The sequence below is a fragment of the Bos indicus genome, chromosome 4, assembly GCF_029378745.1.
Source record: "Bos indicus isolate NIAB-ARS_2022 breed Sahiwal x Tharparkar chromosome 4, NIAB-ARS_B.indTharparkar_mat_pri_1.0, whole genome shotgun sequence".
Taxonomy (NCBI): domain Eukaryota; kingdom Metazoa; phylum Chordata; class Mammalia; order Artiodactyla; family Bovidae; genus Bos; species Bos indicus.
In genome coordinates this window covers 92,589,346-92,607,162 of record NC_091763.1, presented here as the reverse complement: position 1 = coordinate 92,607,162, position 17,817 = coordinate 92,589,346, and the positions used below count along the sequence as shown (strand labels likewise).

The following is a 17,817-nucleotide window of genomic DNA, read 5'->3' as shown; positions in this document are numbered from 1 at the left end:
AGACAAGACTTATTGACTACACAACAACTTGCCCCCCAAACCAAAAATCGGTCCCGGAAGCTCTTTCCTCGAGCCATGCAGAGGAACAGGCCAGCCCCTGGGAGCTGTTTTAGTCGGTGACACCTTCTCTCTTTCCCTCTGTTCCTGAGGCTGTTATCAAACAGCCTGTGTGTTTCCCCAGTTCATCCCACTCTTTCCAATCAGCGCTAATTGAACCACTTAACTCAAAGACAATAACATTTGCCGTTTCAAACCATTAAGGAAAGTGTCTCGGTTGAGACGTTCTGTAGAAGGCCTACTCCAGGGACGTCAGTGCAGGCACTGACACAAACATGCCCACAAGGCACACTCAGCGTGTAAACACGCACACAACTAACAGTTCCAGGAAAAATGCTGTAAAAGCATGGTCAGCAAGCGTCAGCCTGTCCTTCACCACGGGGTTGCCTGAATTATTTAAAAAAAAAAAAAAAAAAAAAATCACTTGGTTCTAACTCAGGGCCGGGTTCTAACTGTGGCCTCATCCTGGTGCACCCAGAGCTTCTGCTGCTTGTGTTCTCTGAGGTCCAGGGACGAACAGGAGAGAAGCGAAGCGCAGCCCCTAGGCCCCACCACGCTTGACAGCTAGAATCTTTCTAGCGGAGGAGATGGAAGGTGTTCTCTCTCCAAACCCTCTGGTCGGGGGGTGTCTCCTCCTCATCTCCCGTCATAAAGATGCCTATCAGCAACCCCGTCACGTTAAGGAGAGGTGAATGGGGGCACAAAGGTTGACATGACATGAAAGAACATCCTCTCTTTCAGCTTCAAGACCAGCCCTGGAAGGCCCCAGGAATGAGAGGGCTCGGGAGAAGCAGAGCTGCAGGCAAGGGCGAGGGCCTGGAGACATGCCAGGAAGAGAGAGGACCAGAGCAACAGGGAGAAGGGGTCAAACAAGACCCGGAGGAAAGGGGAAGGAGAGGGGGAGGGGAGAGTGGAGGAGGGGAGGGTGGAAGAGTGACCTCAGAACTGTTTCCACACTGTCAGTGGATGGAGGACAGTGCGCTTTTTTAGGCACTTAAAGACTGAATGAACATAGGGACTTCCCTGGTGCTCCAGTGGCTAAGAGTCCATGCTCCCAAGGCAGGGGGCCCAGGTTCGATCCCTGGTCAGGGAACTAGATCCCATATGCCGTAGCTAAAAGTTCAAGTGCTGCAACTAAAGATTCCGCATGCCACAACCAAGACCTGGCGCAGCCGAATAAATAAATAAGTACATAGTTAAAAAAAAAAAAGTGAAAATAGCACAGGGTAGGGGGTTCTCATTTCATCTCTGCCGCTAGCTTATGACTTTATGGTAAATCACTTAACTTCACTGGATTTGTGATTTCATCTGGGGGTGGGGGGTGGGATTAGACTTCTGAGTTTCCTTCCAGCTCTCAAACACTCCCATCCCAACTCCTGGCTCTGCACCCTGAAGTTGCACACCCAGTTCAATCCCCTTGGTGTGTTCCTTTCCTGCTGGGACCAGGGCCAAAACTACTGTGGAGCAGGCCCTTGTCTTCTGATTTTAGGGCTCTGCTCCCCTATTTGTCTCTCTCTGAGCTCTGGGGCTCTGCCAAGAGGGGTTGTCTCTTCTGCCACTAGATTCCAAAACTGATGTCTTCCCTGCTCAAGTCCACTGAGTAACATCAAGCCTCATCAATTCACCAGTAGTTGATGGGTCCCCAAGAACAGATGAGATATTGTCAGAAAGGAGACAGGCAAATGCTAGTCTGACCTTTAAAAAGGGAAAAAAGCATGGAGCAAAGAAAAGAAAAGATGGTGAAGTCCCTGAACCACAGGTAAGAAAGCTTAAAATCTGTCCTGGACCAAATCCCAGAAGCAGTGGTTGAAATGCAGTTTGTGAGTTCTTAAAAAGAAGTGATTATTAAGAGATGACATGTTCATGAAAACTAAGTCAGGCTTAACCTCACTCCCTTTGCAGGTAGGGTCACTCAGCTATAAAATGAAGCGTCTATCATCACCCTGCTTTTTCCAAGGGACTGAATTATTTTTGGTGGGGCAGTGACAGGACACTGAATGACAATCACAAACCGAGTTAAGGAAGAAGTTCTGGTTTACTGCTAATCTGCCCTTAGCATCTCTAACAAAAACAGTGGACTTCAGGCTCAGAGCCTCGCAGGCAGAGGATTTAGCCAGAATTCATTAACACTGATCTGCAATCTCTGTATTTATTTTTAAAATTTCCTTTCATTTACGATAAGTGATGTGCTTCCATTTAGAAGAGTTCTTTTTAAAATAGTTTCAGAAAGAACAGAGTGATTTAAAGAAAAACATGAAGGAGATAACAGTATAGAGGATATCTGGACTTGGCAATAGCTCATAGATGGTATAATGGACACCTGAAGTTCGGGAGATCCGGCTGTAAATTAAATGCAGCTGGCCAACAGCAGGGCTGGAACCACTTGGTGGTACTTCTGCTGCCTGAGTCTACAGGTACCGGCTGTAGGAAGGTCTGATGGCTGCCACTCAACAGCCATTTCCCCTTCCCCCTGCTGGCAAGTCCCTGCCCTTTTTCCCTGTGAAATCTGCGTGGGACTCAGGAAAACACAAACTGATCTAAGTTATTTTTTGTGCCCTGGGACTTGCTGACAGTCGAGGGAAACCTGTGCACGTCTTCATAGAATAGTATTTTTGGATACGTTAATTAAAACACATAGGATTACAAAGGAAATGAATTACACCGAAAGTTATTAAAATATTAAAAAAAAAAACCCACCCACGTCAGGATTTAGTCAATATATGTACTTTTTCATTAACACACCAAATAACAAGATTGAGCAACAGGTCCGACATCTAAAATCTCAAGGCAGTGATAAGAGTTAACACAATGTTGAAATTCCTGCAAATACTGCAACATGATATAAAATTACTTGTGATTTCCATTGGTGATAAAATCATAGGTCACTAGTTTTACTATGATTACTTACATTCACATTCAAAGGACATGTTAACTTTGAGTCAGAGGTTAATAAAAATAAAGAGATAATTTTCTCCCATCCAAATTCATGGACCCTTTGAGTACCTGCTCTCAGTCCATCACTGGGGCTGGGGAGCACAGTTCTTTCCTGGTCCCACAGTTCAGTACTGTTGTCCAAATCTGGACAGTGAGATAGGAGAGGAAGTCAGGTGAGAGGCATGTGGGGAAGGACTTCTTTGCTTTTAAAAAGAGATGCAGAAATAAGACACTGCTGCTTCTCCTGACTTTGGAGACTGGTGTGTGGGCATGCAATGCCTGGTGCTATGGCAACCATCTTGCAGCCAAGAAAGAACTGTGGTCAAGCTGAGGGAATGGCTCAACAGAGAAGAGGAGAACTAAGGTGCCTGAGGCTGACCTGGGGCCACATCTCAGTTACATTAACCCATCCTGGAGCTACCCTACTTTGGGACTGACCTTCTATGTGAGGTCGGTCTCCGGCATAGATGGTCCATAACTTGCAGCATGAGACACCTGTAGCCTAAAGTGACCTATGCGCCCTTCCCACATTAATCTCCATGACGAAACTAGCATTCCCTAAGGTTTCTGAGTCACAGGAGTTGCTCTGTGTCCCAAACCCATCTCTGTCATTTTTCCCCTCAGTCTCTCAGGGTCCTCAATGTACAACTGAAGAGTTGCCATCTAATGAGAACTGACAAGGTGAAGGCCACAGGAAGGGCTGATGCCAGGAGAGCTCTGGTGCCACTCAGAGCATCGGCTCAGAGCTCTATTCTGGTGCAACAACTGGGGTGGGGAAGAGGAGGAGTCTGGGTGAGGAAAAGTCAGTCCAAAAAGGAGGGCACAAGTGGAGTAGGAAAGCCAAGATATGAAGAGAACATCTAGGTTTCCAGATTCATACCTGGTTCTGTTCAAATACCAGGACTGACACCACACCAATTCTCTACATGAGATCCCTTTTCTTTTTTCCCTTTTCCCCCATCAGTCCATCTCTGCCTCTAGTTTCCAATCTATCGAGGTACACATTCCTCAACACACAGCCACAAATCTGATAGAAAGCTTGCAGAAGATATCAGACAGACTGTATAATCTCTGCTAATCCTGTAATCAGAAGCTAAACCCAGGACACAAGTGGATTTGCAAAGTAAGGCTTTTAGAAACTCAAATGGCATTAGCAGGCCACAGAGACCAATGTATGCAGTGACTGAGTGAGACCCATCAATCCAGAAGCAGATTCGTTCCTTCTACTCCACAGCCCGGGGAAAAAGAAAGGACTGAAGGGAAAGGCCACCTCAAGTCCCTGTCGCAGGCTCTCTGAAATGGTAAGTTCGGGAGTAGGAGTGAGAGGAGGAATAAAAGGCGGGGGAGGTTAGGAGCAAGGGAAGATGAGCCCATTCCTTATTCTGCTGCTGCTGCTAAGTCGCTTCAGTCGTGTACAACTCTGTGTGATCCCATAGACGGCAGCCCACCAGGCTCCCCCATCCCTGGGATTCTCCAGGCAAGAACACTGGAGTGGGGTGCCATTGCCTTCTCCATTCCTTATTCTAAACCCCCTTTTATTATCTCCTTTGGGAGAAAAACAACGAACGATTCCAGCAAAGCGAGAACAGGGAAGGCGTGTAAGAACAAGCATGTTGTACATGCATAGGGCCCACGCAGAATATTCCTCGGTAACCAGCTTTCAAGTCACTGGTTTCAGAGTCTCTGCTCACACCTGACCTGCTCTGGGGGACAAAGGTTTCTGAAACAGTCAGGGCTATATTTGTCCACAAAGCTGTCTCATCGGGAGCCTGCCTGTCCCTTTGTGGACGGGGCCTGAACAAATCTTTCTGTGCTACCCATCAGGGCCACATAGCTCCTTGACGGCGTGTGTGGAGAAGTGATTACCACCCCAACCACAAGTGCCACAGGCCCCAGTGAGGCGGAGGGGCCCTGGAGACAGGAGGTGGCCTGGGAAAAACTTCCCTTCAGCCGAACGGAAATACTTCACGGGTTTTCTTGTTCACGAATCCCCATGTGACTGCACTGAGTCTGTGGTTGGGTTGCTGTGTGGGGCCACGTCCCTGTTCTTTTTGGGGACCAAACATTCCTCAGGATAAGCTGAGTTGGGGCCAGTGCAGGAGACCCTACTCTGTTAGCTTTGGTCCCTGACACAGCTTCTCTCAGGCTCAAAGCCCTTCCTAGAGGTTTCTGAAAGAAAAAGATTTAAAAAGTTGTCTGGTTACACTGTCATATTTAATGGGCACCCTTTAGAAGAGCTGCAAAGTTAGTGGAAGTACAATGTTTACAACAAGTATAATTATTTCAGCGGACTAATATGGGGAAACCATGTGTTTTGAGGTTTTGGTCCAGTTGACCATCAGGCCCTTGATCAGTATCTTAAAAACAAGACAAAGGGGTTTCTAACCCCGGCAAAGGTGGAACCAGAATGAGAAACCCAGGGACACTGAAATACGCGGAGACAGGAGCAGGTCTGAGATGGACCACATGATGGGCCATGGCTGAGCCATCCTTTTGGCTTCTCTCACAAACTAAAGCAGCCTAACAGAGATATACATGTCAGACCCCCTCCAAAGACTGAGAAACCCCCAACCTCTGTGTGCCAGGACCATTCCTCCAGGCACCCATGCGAGTCTTAAGAAAAATCCCTCAACACCTACTGAAGTCTTCTCCTTCCTAGAAAACAGTATTTAACAAGAATGGTCTTATTGACCGAAGCAAGCGAGTGAAGGTTACGTGTTTAGAAAACTCATTAATAACAAATACCATTCTTAAAGAGACAGACTCAGACGGAGAGAGGAACTGGCAGGAAGCCCATCCCTTAGGCTTCCCTGAACATGGGGCAGGGTTGCGGATGGCGGTGCTGAAGGCCAGAGGCCGGCCTGGCCTCTGATCAGAGCAGGAGTTCCTCTTAGTCTCAATTTGATGAAGCTCCCAGGGGTACAGGGCAGAGGGTCTCATTTCTGTCCTTTTACAGACAGTGGGAGCGAAAGACTGCTTTAATTGGTCAGGAAATCAGAAGGCTCAGGCCAACAGAGGGTCCTGCCCTCTGTTGGGCTGGGCCCCACTAGAGTAGAGTGTTGGACACAGGCCCCATCTTCTTCTTGGACGTTTCCGCTAGAGGGGAGGATTAGAATGCCTCCGACTTGTTGGTTGGTTGGTCTTTCCATATTCATCTCTCTCTTTTTCACTTACTGGCTCGTGTGCACACATGGCCTTGAATGGATCCCATGGACTGGCATTGGGAGGCAGACTGTCAGATGCCAGGACAGGAAGGATGGAGATGAAGCTGCTCTGTGTGCCTGGGACCCCAAGACAGTCTCCCCTTGGGGAGCGATCCCCAAGGGCTCAGAGCCAGCTCCACAGCACCATCGAGTCACTGGGCCAGAGAGGCCAGTTTTGGGGTGGGGGTGGGGGGGGTGGAGCGGGGAGAGAGGGTGTCCAGCCCAGAGACTGCTCACTTACACAAAGAATCCTTTCAGAGTTATTGGCTGGCAGGGCTCCTCTCAGACTTTTTTTTTTTAAGGGCTTGTGCATTGAATACAAATCAAGCAGCTTCACTGGGCTGTCACACAAACTGGCCCCAGACACCAAACAGTGATACAGAATGGGGGCTCCCCTAGCCGGGTGGCCAGCGTTCAAGCGTCACAGTAGGAGGCGCCCAGATCCCCAGCTGGTGGTCCGACAGAAGCGGGGCCTCAGCACCTCTTATCAGAAGCAGAGCCATTTCAGTCTGGTGTCCTGCAGAAAAATAGTTTCAAGCAGACCAACACGACAGGTTCCCAAGAGCATGCTGCTTAGCATTCCTGGCTGGTAGAGAGGAAGAACGGAAAAGACAGGGATACTCGGGCGGGGGCAGGGGGTGGGTAGCGTTCTGGGGTAAAGGAGAATGAGGTAGTCCTGGTACCCTTGTGTAGAAACAAACAAATCTACCTCTCCGTTGTGGCCAAATTCAGAACTGCGTGTGAGAGAGGCCAGACGTAAAACACAGAGAGACAGTATGGCTAGGAGGGACAGATGAACCAACCAACCAACAGGGGAATTCGAATTCTTCCCTCTACATCCGCCAGAGGAGCTGAAGGGCCCAGCCTCCCTTACTTCACATTCACTCACTCCTAGTTCCTCTAGACAGAAGGGTGATTTGCACTGGAAGCATGTGCAGACAGAACTGTTTCCAAAACCACAGATTAAGAGCCGGCTGGGGGCTGGGGAGATCTCACTCCTGAACAGGCTCGTGCGATGAGAAAGGTAGGTGGCCTCCAGGAACCTGGGTGTCAGCCAACCCGCCCATCGGTCGTTCCATGACTTATGGGGAAGCCAGTGGTGTGGGCTCCAGGCGAGGCTTCTAAGGTAAGAGCCTGGCCTTTGGCTGAAGGAGAGGGTAGGCTGAGGACGGTCACAACAGCCACCGAGAGACAAATTCAAGCCCGTATTTTCATTCTCATTTGGGATCCTCCAAGTCTCCCTCAGAAACTCCTTAGATGAAACAAATGAACCCACCTCGCCAGGCCAGTACTGGATGATGAGCCGAGGCCATACCAGCTGCAAGGAAGAGAAGCCGAGCTATAGCTGAAGCTGACAGCATAAAACTGGAAACAATTAATGAGTTGTGTGAGGCAGCCTGATGGCCAAAGATGCTGATCCACGAAGAAACTAAACAACAGATCAAGAAGCCTGGCAGAGAGAAGGCAGTGCCAACTTGGCACTACTCTGAACTGGGGGGATCAGAATGGCTGGGAGGCCACGAAACACCTACAAGACACAGCAGAAAAGGACAACAGGTTGCAAGCCAAACTGAACAGATGAAAAACACAGAACACGTTCCAAACGGAGTGCTTCTTAAATTCCGTCAGAAGTGTTCGAGGGTAAGTATACAAAGTGTGTTCCCATCTCGTTCACTCTCTCTAAACTATAAGGTATCCTCTGAAGCAGGGAGCTGCTCCACAAGGGGCCCTAGAATATTCCTCGGAGAACAGACCTAAGCGATGTGACTGTTTTTTAAACAAATTCTGTGACACACCCATGGTTAAGGAAAATGGAGTCACAACATGAGAAGAATCGTCTTTCCTCAAGGCAAAAGCCACAGAAAGTCAACAGCAAAGCTGGAGAAGGACCCAGGTGGCCAAGCTCCCAGTCAGACTCTCCACATAGCTGTCTGCTCCCCTCTCCACCCCACCTAGTGTTTTAAATTAAGAGTTTGTGGATGGAATTATTTGTTCTTTAGCCATGTAAAATCCAGGGATGGACAGCTCATAGAGATAAGGACCCTGGGCAGAACCTCGGGGCTCCTCTCGTGGCCCAGTCGGGTGCCCACCGACTGCACTGTAGCTCGGGCGCTCAGTGGGATATATATAGCTGCCTTTAAATTTACCCGACTCTCCATAAAGCGAGGTAATGGGGCGCCTTTTACTGCTGCTCATGGTGATTGTCCTAACATTCTTTAATTAGCAAAAAGCGTTGGCACAGCCACTTCAAAGCATTTGATCTTACGGTCCTGGTGTTCCCTATTTCAGGCTCAACAGCCCTCACTCCCTTTGGAGAAAATGTACTTTAGCAAATTTGAAAATGACAGGCACATGTGTCCATGAGCACAAAGAAGCGTATTTGTGTACCTACACTCACGCTTCTGCTCATGCTTCACAAACCCACAACTGCCAGGAGCCCATGAGCCTCGATGATACTTTCATAAAACTCCTGCTCATCAATCTGTCATCAAGGGGCTATGAATTTTAAAAACTGAGGACTGGTGAAACCTTAAGGTCATCAGGATCTTCCTTAAACTTCCATTAAAAAAGAAAAACAACAAAAAACTGGTCGTTTCACACCTATCTTTTCAAAGATTTATGGAGTAGGGTTAGGGTTCTTAATACACCATTAGAGAGCCTGAACTCCTATTCACTTGGGCCAAAAAATAGTCCTCTTCCTTCTGAAATAATTAATTCCCCACTATGATAGAAGTGTTAGGCACAAGATGGGGAAGGTCTCTGCTCTTATGGGATGTGCAAGTAAACAAGATAATTTCAGATAATGGTATATCAAATAAGAGAGTAAAATCCAGGGATGTGACTATGATTGGTGGGGCTACTGAAGTAGTCTAAAGATAGGGTAGTCATGGAAAGTCTTAAGAGACCTGCTCAAGAAGAAGCTGACCACCTGAAGATGTGGGGGAACATTCCAGACAGAAGAGTTATATTTGTGTATGACTGCAGGCATGGACTCTTGGTTAAGGATCCAATTTGTGCTGGAGATACTTGAAAAGCCATTTGCTCATAACTCTCACTCCTAAAGGGGAGAAACAGCTCAGAATATTCCAAAAGAAAGAAGAGCAGCGCAGCTGAAGGGTAGGGGTCGACCAGAAAGATGATAAAACATGAGTGCACAGAAACAGCCAGGGCACGTGGCTGAGGGCCTGTGGTCCACGGTGCACCGTTTGTGCATGTGTGTTTGTGTCACATGTGTCTCTTTTTTTTTCTGGCCCACTTGGCATGCGGGATCTTAGTTCACTGACCAGGGATTGAATCCAAGGCCCCTGCATGGGGAGTGAGGACTCTTAACCACTGGACCGCCAGGGAAGTCCCTTGGTTGTTATTTGAGTTATGAGGGGGAAGAACACTGGAGCATTCCAAGCAAATCAGTAACATAATCTGACACAGCACCACAAAGATTGTTTAGGTGGCTGCAGAGAATAGACTTCGAGGGAAAGAGGGAACAATCTATGTCTTGAATACTTTAACTTCTAGTTTTGAGTAAATAGTCTGTGATATAAGATGTTAACATAAGAGGAAGCAAGGTGAAGACCGTAACCTATAATCTGACTATGTTTCACCTGTATCTAAGTCTAAAATTATCTCAAAACTGTTAAAAACAAACAGTGAAAAACACCTGATATCTTGAATGAAGAACTGAAAGGCCTAAATTAGGGGTAATACCAAAAGCAGAGAGGAAAAAATGAAAAATGGATCCTCTCAGAACTGACTTTGGTTAAAAATATTTCTCTCCTATACTAGTTTCCTTATTTTTAATCCTACTGCTACTGCTACTGTTACTATTACTATTAGCTGAGACTGATGGATTTTCCTTCCTTGCTGCTGGTTAGATAATACCACAAAATAAGTACAGTTGTCAATCCCACTATACACACGCAGAATCTGAAGCTTAAAGAAGTGGCTCATATACACAGCATATACAAAGTAGACAAATAGAACCATGATTTGAACCCAGGTTTCTCTGATTCCAGAGTACTTTTATAAGCTCCACTACAGTATGATACCCAGTAGTATGTATGCATGCATGAAAGTGAAAGTGAAGTCGCTCAGTCGTGTCCGACTCTTTGTGACCCCACGGACTGTAGCCTACCAGGCTTCTCTGTCCATCGGATTTATTCATTCACTCTCTCTCTCTCCCTCTTTCATTTAACATATTTTCTAGGACTCAGTTGGGGGAAATGAAGTGTTTGGGCTTTCACCAACCAAAATATGAATAAACTGAATAAATTTATAAAACCACTGTGTCTTTTAACTGCAGGCATGGACTCTTGGTTAAGGATCCAATTTGTGCTGGAGATACTTGAAAAGCCATTTACTCATAACTCTCACTCCCACATCTGCATTTACATCTGCTAGGCTCTGCTCTTTAGGCTTTTCTTAAATCTCCAATGAGTATGAAACTCAACATTTCTGTGACTTAGCTACAGTTGAGCCAAATTTTGTAGCAGTGCCAAGCGGTACTTCTAATACTACTGGTAAATGCTTAGATGTTCTAAGATCTTTGGGATGAAAACCAATAGGCCATATAAAGAGTGAGAAAAGTATTACAAAGACGAATCAAGGCAGATTTTGTGAGTTTCTCTGTTCTACCTGCCCCCTTCTTTTGGTCCATGTCATGATTCCCGTTGCACTGACTAAGGGAACCTGCTCGCTTTCCAGTGTGAAGACCCAGTGGCCACATGACCCATACTTGGCTGCTCTCCTTTCCCCCTCACAAGCACAGGAACACAGAGGACTTATCTGCTGGTGATTAAGATATACCCTCCCACTTCTCTTCCTAAGTGGCACATCACATTATCACAGTGGTTTAAAATTTGAATGCTGAATAGATTTGAGATTGAAACCAGACTCTGTCACTGCAGTCAGCTGAATGAACCCCAGACAGATAATGCCCATGCCCCAAACCCCAAACCCGTAAATACTACCCGATATGAAAGAAGGGTCTTTGCAGATAAAATTAAGGGTCTTTGCAGATGCAATTAAGTTAAGGCTCTTGCAATGACACCACCCTTGCTTGTCCAGGTGGGCCCTAAATTCAATGGCAAGTGTCCCTGTATGTCAGAGGCAGCAGACAGGAGAGAAGTCAACATGACCAAGGAGATGGCCGTGATACAGCCACAAGTCAAGGAATAGGACGGTCACTGGGGCTGGAACAGACAAAACACCAAGCACAGGTTCCCCTCTAGGCCCAGGCTGGCCCTTTCAGATTTTGCACTTTTAGCCTCCAGAACTGTGAGAGAACGGTGATTTTCTAAACCACCAAATATGTGGTAATTTGTTATGTCAGCTTTAAAGTCACTTACTAGCAATAAAGTTACTTACTAGTTCTGTGATTCTGAGAAAGCTTCCTAAATTCTTCTGCAAAATGGGGAATCTAATGGTACCTCCTGGAGAAGGCAATGGCACCCCACTTCAGTACTGTTGCCTGGAAAATCCCATGGATGGAGGAGCCTGGTAGGCTGCAGTCCATGGGGTCGCAGAGTCGGACACGGCCGAAGCGACTTAGCAGCAGCAGCAGCAGCAGCAATGGTACCTCCATTGCAGAGCTATTGTGATGATCAGCATGGAAACCAACCAACGCTCCAGGCAATGTTGCCGTCAACATCACTGTCATTGCCACGTGAAGGCAATTAAAGGGAAGGATAAACCATAGGGCTTGTAGCAGGCTAGTGCACCTGAAGAGTACATTTCCAAGGCTTTTGGCTGGTCCTCTCTGGGCTGTCTGGCCACACTGATGATGGCGCTCAGAATGGGCACAAACTGTTTATTCCACAGAGGCAGTTGTGAGGGCATTGGGAGGTTTCTCCCTTCCCTCAGACCTGGCAGCCTGAAAAGAAATGGGAAGTCCTAGCAAACTAGCCTCAGAGAAGAGGAAGAGGCCTTGCCATGCTCTAGCTCTTTGCCATTCTTATGAAGCATCTGGTCTTCTCTAAGGCTTTCTGCAAATTGCTCTGGATGGGACCTGCCAGAAGCTTTTTTGTCCATTTTCTTCCAACATCCTTCTTGGGGGAAAGGGACAGTGGATTTTGAGGGCACTGGGAAGAGTGGGTGATTCTAGAACAGTTGTGTCACCTTGAAGCATCAGGCTCAAGGAATAAAACCCATTCCTTTTTTATGGGTAGTAGTGGCATGGCCATGGGCTCACTACAGGATCACAGGCAAGAAAAACAATCTTTTTTGTAATGGTGACTTTATTCATTAAACAGAAACTTCATGACCCACTGATTCTTGAGGGATATCTGTGCAGGTGGGTGGAAGTGAGAGGAAGATGCAAACACACACACACACGTTTGTTGACTTAGGTGACTGTTTCCTTACAGACCATTTCTTATGTCTTGTCACTAATTCACCAATCAACTGGTGTCTTTCCCTTTGTGAAGGTCAACTTCTATATTTTTCTTTCCTCCTGTTTTCCAAATCCCTTTTCCTTCTGTGGGCTTTTTCTTTTCTTACTTAAAATGGCAGCATAAAATGTATAAAAATAGACAAGGTGCTTGAGTAGGGCTTGGCAGCCTAACAGTATTGCAAATAGGAGCCAGAGTTGCAGGGAGTACACATGTGATCTTCCTGCCACGGATGGACCTACCTTAAGGGGCCCAAAAGCCTCCTGGAGGCAAGATAGTACCCTGCTCACTCCTGGCAAACCCTGCGAGGCATGGACATCTAGTGGCTGCTGAGGATAATGCCTCAGGGATGCAGGTCAGGCTGGGGAGTGGTCTACTGTGGGCTTTACAGGAGCTCAATTATCCTGGGGGGCTTCCCAGGGGGCTTAGTGGTAAAGAATCTGCGCCTGCTGATGCAAAAGATGCATTGAACCCTGCCTGGGTGGGGAAGACATCCTGGAGAAGCAAATGACAACCCACTCCAGTATTCTTGCTGGGGAAATTCTATGGACTGAGGAGCCTAGCGGGCTGCAGGCCATGGGGTGGCAGAGAGTCAGTCACGACTGAGCAACTGAGCATGTGTGCAAGTATCCCGGGTCCCCTAAGAGCCAGTCCCCTGTATGACTATTTCCTCCACTTCTTATTAGGGGTCCAAAGTCACTCAGAATGGCTCTGTGGAAGACCATGGTTAGCCCCGCCCAGCAAAGTATAACGAGAGCACCTGCATACAAAAGCACAGAAGACAGGCATTTGGAAGAGTCTTCAAGCCCCAGGTTTAAATGCCAATTAGCCACACACTGCCATCTTGACTGAAGGGCTGAGCTCAGAATTGACACAGACTCTGATATTAATTAGTTGTGTGGCTCTAGCTAAGTCACTATGCCTCTCTGAACTCCATTAATAACATCTGTTAAATGAGAGGTTAAGTCCAGATGATCTCCAGATCCTTTTTAGCTTTAACACTCAGTGACCTATGAGTCTTTTTAGTAGCTGGGAAAATACAGTCTGCTCTGCTTTGGATCTCTGCTTTGGCACTGTGGACCTCTTAGATTCAACTGAAAGAATCATCTGCTTCTCAACTTCATGGCGCATATCCAAGACTTGGCTACAATCCCAAAGGATCAACCTTCTTCACAAAGCTTGGTATCTGGGGAAGGCTGGGAATCATGGAGTATGAGAGCTGGAAGGAATTTTCTAGTCCATTCCTTTAATTCTAGAAATGAAGAAACTAAGGTTTAGACCTGTGTTAAAGATTTGTCACGTGTCTTATCAGTGGCAGAAAGGGGATTAGAGCTCAGGTGCCCTACTCTCTGTGCAGGGACCCAGCTGCTGACACAGCCTGGCCTGATCACTGACTGGCTTCTCCAGCTCTATCACAGCAGTCTCTCTGTGGGAAACCACCAGTGAAAACACTCTCAGCACAGGAGTTCTTCCTTCTCTCGTCTCCAAGTGTAAGTCTTCCTCTTCTTATTCCCTGATGGCACCACTCCAAATCAAGGAAGTAGTCAGAATCAGGGACTGTGAGGAGCAACAGACAGATGGCTGGATGATACTCAAGTGACAGGATTAGAGGTTCCAGTGTTGCTTTTTGTTCAAAGGGGCTGTGTGTGCTGCCATGGCCCCACAGCCTCCCTCGTCCAGTGGATAGTTTCCAAGATGCTCCCTTAGCCTCGCTGGCCTACAAAGGGTGAAGCCATCCTATCTAGAACTCCATGGGCTGCATGAAGCTTGGGCATACTCATCAATATCACTCACAAATATTTACCAGGAGACTGCCTCATTACTAAGTATTGGTTTGATCCTACCCTTCCATCCACCTCCACAACATCTGCTGGGCCTGGCGCTGAACACATGGGGCCTGATTTTGCCCAGATCAGCCAGGCAGGCTCCTCTTTCCTCGAGGGGGAGGGGCAGCCGTATTCCAGTGGACCATCCAGACCCGGGGCTAGGGTCTCCTCTAGAGCTTTACCAGCTCAGACCCAGCTGTGGCAAAGAGAGGAACTTCTCAATAGTAGACTTCTGACTCTTCTCCATGGATCCATGACAGGCTAGATTCACAGCTGTGAGTAAGATGGGAGTGCCCAGCTTGAGGGCTTTCCAGGTGGCACTAGTGGTAAAGAACCTGCCGCCAATGCAGGTTTCTCTCTGGATCGGGAAGATCCCCTGGAAGAGGGCATGGCAACCCACTCCAGTTCTCTTGCCTGGAGAATCCTATAGACAGAGGAGCCTGGCAGGCTACAGTCCATAGTGTTGCACAGAGTCAGACACGACTAAAGTGACTTACCACTCACGCATGCACGTCCTGCTTGAAGCTGATGATGTGCAAATGGGGCTTAGTTAAGAGAGCAAACAGAGCCACTAACAACCCAGATGGAACTAATCTCCATTTCTTTCTTTGATCATTAGGTTGGTGCAAAAGTAACTGTGGTTTTGCATTACTGAATTTTGCTGTTATTAGAATATATTGGAATATATTCTTAAATAAATGTGTGTTATACATCATTTTAATGTGCATTTCTTGCTTTTTCTTTTTTTGCAAATGACTTACTACTTGCTGTTTATTTTATATTTATTTTAGACTAGGGAAATGATGTTAGACAAAAAGCAAATTCAAGCCATTTTCTTGTTCGAGTTCAAAACGGGTCATAAAGCAGCGAAGACAACTCACAACATCAACAACGCAACTGGCCCAGGAACTGCTAACGAATGTACAGTGCAGTGGTGGTTCAAGATGTTTTGCAAGGGGGACAAGAGCCTTGAAGATGAGTGCAGTGGCCAGCCATCAGAAAAGGATGACCAACTGAGAGGATCATTGAAGCTGACCCTCCTACAACTACGTAAGAAGTTGCCAAAGAACTCAACATTTGACCACTCTACAGTCGGTAGAATGTAGAATGCTTCAAATGCATTTGAAGCAAACTGGATAGATGGAAAAGCTCTAAATGGTTGCCTCACCAGCTGACCACAAATCAAAACAATTGTGGGTTTGAAGTGTCATCTTCTCTTATTGTATGCAACAACACAAACCATTTCTCAGATTGTGATGTATGACGAAAAGTGGATTTTATGCGACAACTGGTGACGATCAGCTCAGTGGTTGAACTGAGAAGCGCTCCAAAGCACTTCCCAAAGCCGAACTTGCATCAAAGAAAAGTCATGGTTACTGTTTGGTGGTCTGCTGCCAATCTGATCCACTACAGCTTTCTGAATCCTGGTGAACCCATCACATCTGAAAAACATGCTCAGCAAATGGATGAGATGCACCGAGAACTACAATGCCTGCAACCGGTATTGGTCAACAGAAAGGGTTCTCCATGACAACACCCATCCTCATGTAGCACAACCAGCCCTTCAAAAGTTTAATGAACTGGACTATGAAGTTTTGCCTTATCCACCATATTCAACCTGACCTCTTGCCAATCAGCAACCACTTCTTTAGGCATCCTGACAACTTTTTGCAAGGAAAATGCTTCCACAACCAGCAGGAGGCAGAAAATGCTTTCCAAGAGTGCATCAAATCCCAAAGCCTGGATTTTTACTCTACAGGAATAAACAAACATTTCTTGTTGGCAAAAATTTGATTGTAATGATTCTGATTTTGATTAATAAATATGTATTTGAGCCTAGTTATAATTATTTAAAATTCAAGGTCTGAAAGCACAATTATTTTTTTCACCAAACAGTAATTGTTACGACTGAAACAAGTTAAATAAAAGATCTACTTTATCAGCCCCCCTCTCTCTCCCTTCATCCTACACACATCTCATATACCCTTCACCGAAGTTTTATTTTCCTTTTATCTTCTGGGTGTGCTGCACAGTATATGGGATTAGTTACCAGCCCAGGGATGGAACCAGGACCCTCTGCATTGGCAGCTTGGAGTCTTAACCACTGGACTGCCAAGGAAGTCCCTCACTGAAGTTTTTTATGCACTGTTCCCCCACCTTGCCTCTGCCATGAAGTCTACGCAGAGTGAACACACTGAACATTTTCTAACAGTGATGAAAACACCAAGCTCAGGATTTGAAGACTGGATTGAGATGCTGGCTCTGTTGCTTTCTGAGTGTATGACCTTGAGTATGTTATTTGCCTGCCTGAGCTCAGTACATCCACCCACAAAATGGAGACAACTATGGCAACTGTGTCACTGGGTAAAGGAAGATTAAACAAAAACAGATCCATCCATCTAGCCAGCAGACAAACATCCCAGTATATGACTCTTGAAGGAGATGAATGAAACCTGAGTTCTTATTGACTGCGAGAAAACTCTGGAGAATCACTTCTACTACCCAAGTTCTAGACATCTGAGCTCTGCCAGGGTTCAAGGACTGGCTCCCCCGCTTACTATGTGATTTTAGGACACATATTAACTATTAACGTCATTATTATTTGACTGCAAATGCATAATAAAATGTTGGTAAACAATGGGGAACCCAACTTGTCAACAATGGAACTGCTTTCACTCCATTCAGGGACTTAAAAAATTCCCTGGCATATTTAAGGAGGTTTCAGGTTACTGGGCAGCAGAGAATGCTGAGATAAGGGTGTGGCACAACCCAGAGGGTGAGAGATCCAGGACCTCCTCTTCTTAAGCAATAGCTCATGTGGAGGTGGTAGAAAAGCAAGCTTGCCAAGGCAGAGAGGGGTGGGGCACAAGGATAGAAGCCTGGGGGTAAGCATCACTAAACCAATGCCGTATTCTACCAGCTGGCTTTCCAGGGCTGAGCCACAGATGGCCCCACCCCCACTAGGCAGAGAAAGGGGCAGTCGTTTTCTCCAGTGGGAAAAAGCCACCAAGTTCTGTTCCCTCTCCCACACTGGTCCATCCAATGCCCTGGAGTCTCCGCTCACCAGAAGTAGGGGCAGGTTGCTACGCAGTTCTTCCCAGGCAGTCCAGGCAACAAAGAGCTGGTTAAGCTCCTGGGGCAGAGGGTTTAAGACCCACTCAGTCCAAACTCTGGGCACGGGGAGGGGAAAGGGCGCGGGGCTGCAAAGAGTTGAAAAGCCAGGGCTCCGCTGCATGAATGAACAACGGGGTGTGCCGCGGTGGCTGGGAGTTCACCTCCATCCTTCCCGTTGGTGGTTGTCCTGTCCCAGGTTGTCATTCCCCTAGCTCCCCGCACTTGGTCTTTCCTTCCACTGTTTTCCTCCCCCGTAACCCTCATTAAGAAAACGATCATTTAAAGCCCCAGTTAAAG

General features: G+C 46.9%; 1 protein-coding gene across 1 annotated transcript in view; it reads right to left on the bottom strand.

The window, feature by feature from the left end:
- Window positions 1–17,817, bottom strand: part of SND1 (staphylococcal nuclease and tudor domain containing 1) — a 422,258-nt gene that overhangs the window by 42,806 nt on the left and 361,635 nt on the right. The gene's annotated exons all lie outside the window — the stretch shown is intronic.